The following is an 8,069-nucleotide window of genomic DNA, read 5'->3' on the forward strand; positions in this document are numbered from 1 at the left end:
GGTGTTCGACTTGACAACGCTCGCGGTCGTGTTTGTATGTATGTATGTATGTTTGTAGTTAATAGCTGTCCGGATTCGGCATATTTCGCCTTTCATTATTCTAGATAAGAATGCCAGAGAAAAGAGCGCATTTACATATATATGCACGTAAGCACTATATAGTATTTAAATGTATATACTATACGCATTTATCTGTGTGTGCGCGTAAATTCGTATGTAGTTTTTTTTTTGGAAAGACGCGACTGAGTAAAATAAGTACTTACATCTGGAGAAAGTGAATAGTGGCTTACAAGGAGTTGTGGCATTTATGAATGGGAATTGCATATGTATGTATGTGCTTAAGTGAACACATGCAAATCCATGTGTAGCTGAATGTCCACAACCCTGCAGGAAAGCCCGCTAGCAAAGAAAAAATTTAGTGTACATAATTGGAATTCGGTCAATATTTAGTTGGTTGTGGTAGGTATGCCTCAGATTAACGCATGGAATTTAATTTATTGGCTTAAGGAGAGTAAAGAGTGAGGGTATAGAAAAGAAGTAATTGAAAGGTCACCCATTTTGTAAACAGATTTACACTTCCGAATTTCTTCAGTGGCAAGACTCTGATGCAATCACTTAGTGTGTCAAAAGAGTGCAAACACCTAGTACTTATTGCAGAATGTTTTACACGTCGTTTGGGGATAAAAGCATGTTCACGAGCTGAAATCATGTAATTTTGCCTTGTAAAATCATAAATTTATCATAAATCAAGAACAAATTGAAGAAAAAAAGTTTTTTCATTTATTTCAGCGCCCGCTGTTGAGGAAACTTAAAGAAAATGCCTAAAGATATGCAATTTTTTAACCGACTTCCAAAAAAGGAGGAGGTTATCAGTTCGTCGGAATATTTTTTTTTGTTTTTTTTTTTATGTTACCGCATAACTTTGGACCACGTCAACCGATTTCGATAATTGCATCGGAAAGGTAGTGTCTCAGTGGTGGTCCCATACTAATCTGGTTGAGATCCGATCAGTGGATCATGAGATATATATATATATATATATTTTTTTTTATATGGGAGTGTATGGTTTTTTTTTTTTGCTAAAAATTACTTGTGTTTTTTAATCGAGTACAAACCACACACTCGTACGTGCACGTGCTGATCACATATCTATAGAAATTATGAAAGAAAATATGAACGATTTTGATTAATGTCAAGTAATTTGATTGAAACAAAGTAATTTATGCCGTAATGTGAACATAGTTTAAAGTAGTTAATCAAATTAATAAGTAAATAATGATCTTTGCTTGCATACTTAAAGGCGCACTATTTGGTAAAAATATAAAAGATTTTAGCAGGTAGCGCGTCACTAATACTACTGAGCCACGCCAACGCTACTCTGCTGAGTTCTCTGGCATAATAATATTGAAGGTATCGATCAAATAAATCCAGATACGGTACATACATACATATGTACCTGCAAAGAGGTTTATAATGTATCCTGGGTAACTTACACTGGTACTCTCAGATTTACCGCAACTAATTTATCCTTTCACACCTAATGGGGTTTCCCATATATGTATGTACATATTTACATCTGTATGTATTTGAGAAAATACGCTTTGAATGTGCCGGAAATTCTTTTAAGACGGAAATTCCTGGGATATTATTCTTCATGTTTGCCTTTCTTATGACAAGATTTAAATGATAAATGACCGATAGATTTGGGAATTTTGTGCCATATTTAGTTAGCAAAAAAACGTCTATAAATTTTCATCTATGTTATTTATTTTATAACTTTAAGATCTTTTTCATCCTTCCTACTCTCCGCTGGAAAAAAAATGCGGTGAGACCTTAGTTAGTTGCCCCGCCAGTATGTCTAGTATCGACACCAGGGTTGCCACTATTTAAATAAAAATTAAAACTGTTTTTAAGGAACTTTTAATTTAAGTAATTATACCTTCAACCAAAAGCGAAAGTAATTAAAATAAAGGCAACTACGAAACTTCATTATTTGAAAAAATTCAACTGGAGGTATTATAGACAAATACAACATTTAGAAAAATTCAAAAATTTTCGTCTAAACTTCGAACTTTGTAGTCTGAATTTTTATAACAATTTAAAGCATGGAATTTTATAGCCTATAATATTTGAATATAACCAACAATGTGCAGCTAAAAATTCCCGTTGATTTTTTTTTAATATTTTTGCTCCCTGTCTTTTGTGTTTTTTTAACCGACATCAAAAAAAGGAGGAGGTTATCAATTCGTCGGAATATTAGTGTCTCAGAGGTGGTCCCATACTAATCTGGTTTAGATCCGATCATTGGATCATGAAAAAATTAATGGTACTCCTAAATTTTTATATGAGAATTGAAGTCGGTTTTGTTTTTTGCTAATTTTTAAGCACTTGTTCATTTAACAACTGCGTTGATTAAAGTTTTTTTTTCGAACAAACATTACATACAATTTTTTCTTTTTATTTAAATAATCATTTAAAATATTTAAAGCGCTCGAAAATTAATGCAATAAACTAGAATAAACTTTTGGAAAGAAATTTTTAATATAAAAATAGCAACGAAAAATAAAGCGTGACTGAAAAGTTTTATTTGTTTTTCAAACAAAATAATTCAACAAAAATCTACCAAAATTGGAAAAAATTTACCTTTTAATCAAACCAAACTTTTTTCTACAAATTTTGGTAACAATTTTTCAAAGTGGCAGCCCGTATCGACATATTAATGTGGTCCTTTGCCATTGAACTCTTACTCATATTCAGATTTGTATAAACAAAGTGTATAGAAATGTATACACTTTGCTTATAGCTATGTGTAACATATTTCTAGGCTTCTAGATCTTCCAATAGCGCTGCTATTCGAGGGCGGACGAGAACTTGTGTTTTCAAGGCAACAGAAATCAAATAAAAGAAAAATCCACAGTAGACGTGTCAGTATCCTGTGCAAAGTCAAATTTGAACTGTGACATTATTAAGTATTTTATGTAAATTTTTCCTTTCTAGGGGAACCTGAACTCCGGTCAATCCAAACGAAATAAAAAGAATCAAAGAATCGAGTAAGGACTGGGATATACAGGATAACTCAGAAACTAAAAATTAAAAGTTAAAAAAAAAAAACATATATTGATTTTCACTCATGATCTATTGTTTCAAACAAAAAGTTTTTTAATTAAATGTTGAGATTGATTTCAGAAATAGCACTTGAGATTTGAGAATATGGTTTATTATGAAAAGCTCATAAAATTTAGAACTAAAAATGTTAAAAAAAAAATATAAAACTTTTTATTTGAAATTACGCTTTCTTAACCCTCCAACGTTAATTCTCAACAGCATCTCAAGAAGTGATTTATATAGGGGTGCCGATTGAAAATGCCGAAAGCGGTACATAAAAGAAAAAATATGAGGGGATTTGGGGTATAACTAAGAAAGAAGAAGTGATATTGTTCGCGGGACTGATAAAACTAAAAATATTAAAAAAATGTATATATTCACTTATTGAACAAAAATGGGTTCATAAATAAAAATCTATATTATTTGAACAAAATAAAGTTATCAGGCATGGTCTGCAGACCGATCGATTTGAGATTGGTGCGATTTACAAAATATAGAGTTTGGCACTTAGTGGATAGATATGATGTAAATGATGTGTTTTTAGCCGTTTCCATTTGAAATATTTATTATCTCCGATTATTGGCAGTAATTAATTTTTGGTAGATACAAAAAATATATCGAGCCCTAACCGCCAAAATAACGTAAGCGACATTTTTTTCAAAATTTTCTTTTTGATGCAGAAGTATTCCTAGAGCATCTAGATGCTAGGCTAGGGCTCGATATTACCTTCATTTAAAATATTCAGAAATATTTTGAAAATCGCACTGATTTCAAAGCGTACGATTCTCAGCACAGGCACACAAATACTTTAAAATAAAAATACTATTTCGTTTCAATAACAAAATTAATAATTATAGGTGCATATTGCCTAATATACACACAGTGACTCAAACCAATCACCACGTGTTGATTTTTTTTATATTCATATTATTTTCAGAGTTAAATTTGTTTTGTTGTAATTTTCCTATAAAAATACCGTCCAAAACATATAAATCACAATTTCAAACGTTATACAAAATTTAGGAAAATTCAACAAATTTTCATCAAAATTTCAACTTTTTAAACTGAATCTTTAGAACTTTTTGGGGTATGCAGTTTTATAGCCCATAACATTTTAGTGCAAGTTTCAACTGGCTTAAAAATCGCGTTGATTTTTGAGAATTCTTTTGATTTTTTTTTATATAACAAGTGCAATTAAAAAAAAAAAACAAACAATATATTTCAAAAATCAACAGGATTTTTAGCCGTTTGAATCATGCACTTGATTAGACAAAAATTGTATGGGCTATAAAACTGCATACCCAAAAATGTTAAAGTTGATATTTTGATAAAAACTTATTGAATTTTCCACACAAAGGACTTTTTATATGCAGATTTTCTAAGTTATTAAGTTGATATTATTGAATTGCTTAAGTTAAGAAATTACCTTAAAGAAATGTTTTTTTCTTCAATTATTCTGCCTTATACTGAGTTTCGCCTGAAAAAAAAATTGTCATTCGCCCATATAGTAAAACCATGGAAACCAAAAGTGAAAACTGAACCGGCTCGGGGAAAATTAAACTCATGATAAGGCTTATTACCTTTTTCCATAAACATTAAAAAATACGTTTCAAATATAATGTACATAAGTGCTGTCAGAAAGTTGTTAATATTTTTTTAAACATTCCTCAATTTAAGTTCACATTGAGAAATAAGGTTTGAGAAAATTATTCTCAAATGGTAAGGAACGCTGAAACCCAACATGAGAATTAAGGGTTTATCAAGCGTTAGAGAATGTTTCTCCTTGTGTTTACTGGGTTGGAGATTTTTACATACTTAGTTATATATTTACATTGATACTAATGAACTTCATAGATGATGTTAGCGCACAGGCATACTCCATAGTGTACTTATGATGAAAGGCATACTACGTAATCGTGTTTACTAGCCGGCATGACGACGTTGCGTTTTTTTCGGACGGACAAATGTGCATATACATATGTAAACAATTACAAATGGGGATGTGCGAATTTGCATATGGTTCATTTACCTATAAAAATATGCATGTATTTATTACAACCCTGCTGGAACAAAATGGAGTGTAACGATCTCTCAAAAAATTCTGAGATGGTCGTCTTATAATCACTAAATCACGCTATTCACAAAGTGACCAGCAATAGGGCTGCACCGAACTAAACATAAACAATACTCATGGGACGGATAAAAACTAAGGCATTGCGGTGCGTAGAACCGACTCTTCTGGGTCGTATACACCGAAGGCTGTTCGGCTTTGGCGGTGTCTTAGGTTTCAAGATGAATTATTAGCTTTCCGTCCTTTCCAGCTTTTCACCTCTTTTTTACTACTCAGCACAAAAAACAACCGCTATGCAAACAATGGTAACCTTTTCCAAAAGCTGATTGGAGAAGGTCAAACTAAACTTATACAATCGGCACTATTACGGTTGTCGACGTCGATGTGTTTTTTTGGTCAAAAAATAGTCCTCGCAAGTCTAGCGCCAGCTACACTGACCACAGTATTTTTGCGGAAAGTTGTTCCTCGCAAAACTACTGTGGGCAACGAAACTGGAGTTGGACTGAGGAGCGCTATTTTTTGAGCAAAAAATTACATCGACGTCCATGATTCAATAATACAAGGTTCGATAAACTGACAGTTGTCTCTCTCGCACCGCTCCCTTAGCAGTGGCACCGTGTTGCTTCTTTGCAAATTTACATGGAAACAGTGTAGCTTTGGTGTGAAATAAAAGTATAAGCTTTTGTGCTATATGTTTATTTGTATATGCATATGAAGCATATTTAACTGATGAAAACATAAGCATTGGATGTTTACATCAGTCTCATAGTAGTCTTATTTTAATTCTGAGTCATTCTGCAGTTTTTATACGGCTAAATAGCATATAAATTACGTAATTCACGTAGATATATCAATATTACGTTCAACATTTCGTTTAAAATGCCAGATTTCTTGCAAATACATTAGAATTTACGAAAGGAATTTCACTACTAATTGCCTACTTTGCGTACTTTTCTACTACCATTTTCGAAACAAGGGATTTCATTCTTGCCCTTTCTCTGTCCTTCGTAAATGCAACCTTTTGTAAGGGAGTGTCAAACCGCAGCTGTCAATAATTATCTAACCTTGTATTATTGAATCATGATCGACGTCTACGTCGACAACCATAATAAATAGGGCCGAATAATATAGACCATAAAACTTCTGAAAATTCTAAGGGGTTTTCTTTGACAGCTTGCTCTTCTTCTTCGCTCGCATAATCAAAACATCGGAAGGCATTTTATAAATCTTAACGCCCAGATAGTTGGATCTACGTAACCGGAAAACTCAGATTCATATTTGGACAGCTAATGTCACTTCAGTAATATTCCTTACATGAATTAATGTTTTCATTAGGTTGTCGTCGGATAATGAGTTCGAGTTGTATGGCGAAACACGCGTTAATTTGGTACAACTCTATCCTGAAAATTGCAGCTGAATGAACTTCGGAAGTTCGTCGAACTCAGAGCTGATAGCTATTAGATATTTGGTGTTTTCGAAAAGGCTTTCGATAGAGTTATTCTAGGAAATAAACTTAGTGCCTTGAATTTAGGTTCAGAGCCAACCTTTATGACAAAGAGTGTAGAAGAGTTTTGGATATAATCCTGCCTTCAGACTTGTTTGCCCATAAAATCAAGAGATGGCGAGTATTGAGTCTTATTCTGACCATCGGTATATTGAATTTGAAATAGATCTTAAGACCTCCCAAGTTAGGAAGTTCAGAAATGTTAGAAATACCGACTGGGGGTTTACAACAACAAACTAAGGGCTTTATTGCTAAATATACCCCCCGAGACTCCGAGATCCCGCCACGCAGGTGAAATTAGACGGGTTGGTTAATCAAGTCACCAAAGTCATGAATAGTTCTTTTTCAGGCGGATGTTCACGCACACGCCCAGGAAACGAGCCGACACGACAGCCGGATAGGAAAGGCAAATCTATGGAAAACGCCTTGCAGTCGCCCGTCGAGTTGGTGGAAAAAGGCTTATCAGATAAGGAGTATGCTCTGGTTGCATTTGCAGATATAGAAGGCGCCTTCAATTAATGCAAGCGACATAACGGGACCATGGAGAAGGGGGGAATTGAAGTTTTACACAGATGTACCGAAGCTAGACAATAGGGTTGGCCACGGAGTTTTACCTAAGGAACTAGGACTAGAATTATCCGTGCGAATTTCGGACCACTGCTGTGTTTATCAGGCAGAAGTTTTAGCTATAAAGGATTAATATCTTCTCGGATAGCCAGGCGGCTGAATGATGAGATCGAAGGTTGCGCAGGAACGCCTCGCAGCTCTAAACGATATTATCAGCCTCATATGGGTTCCGGAACACTGACATTGAAGGCAATTTCAGAGCCGATGAGCTAGCCAGGAAAGGTACCAGTATGATCCAAGAGGCCAACAGGTCATGGCTAGAAGAGGGCACTTGTAGAACAACCAGCCTGCTTTGGCCGCAAATAGACAAGAAAAAGACGAAAGAATTGCTCAGCCTCTCAAGAGAGGATATTGCGATGGTAACGGTTCGTGTAACCGGTTATTGGCTATTTGGCAGGCATCATTCAAGACTAGGAATATTCTCCCAAGAAACCGTAGAGCACTGCTTTCTGAAGTTGCCCCGCTTTGGCCAAGAGGAGAACAGGCTTTCCAGGTAGGGCCTTCTTTGGATCTCTTACGGAATTGTCATGCGTCAATCCGACGCTCTATAAGAGCTACAAAATGGTTCTCTGAAGAATATTCACTACTACTACTATTGTCGAAAACAGATTCCGAATTTATAGGCCTAAACCAATCACAAATGAGGAGTTTCTCAAAGAGGCCAACATGGATCCCTTTAATATCTGGATTCGGAAACGTAGTGGAAGTGTATAAGCCACATTTCGCGCGGAAAGAAAACGGAAGTATTGTAAAGAATGTCTC

This window comes from Rhagoletis pomonella, unplaced genomic scaffold, assembly GCF_013731165.1.
Source record: "Rhagoletis pomonella isolate Grant_MI unplaced genomic scaffold, Rhpom_1.0 Rhpom_scaffold_00001, whole genome shotgun sequence".
Lineage (NCBI taxonomy): Eukaryota > Metazoa > Arthropoda > Insecta > Diptera > Tephritidae > Rhagoletis > Rhagoletis pomonella.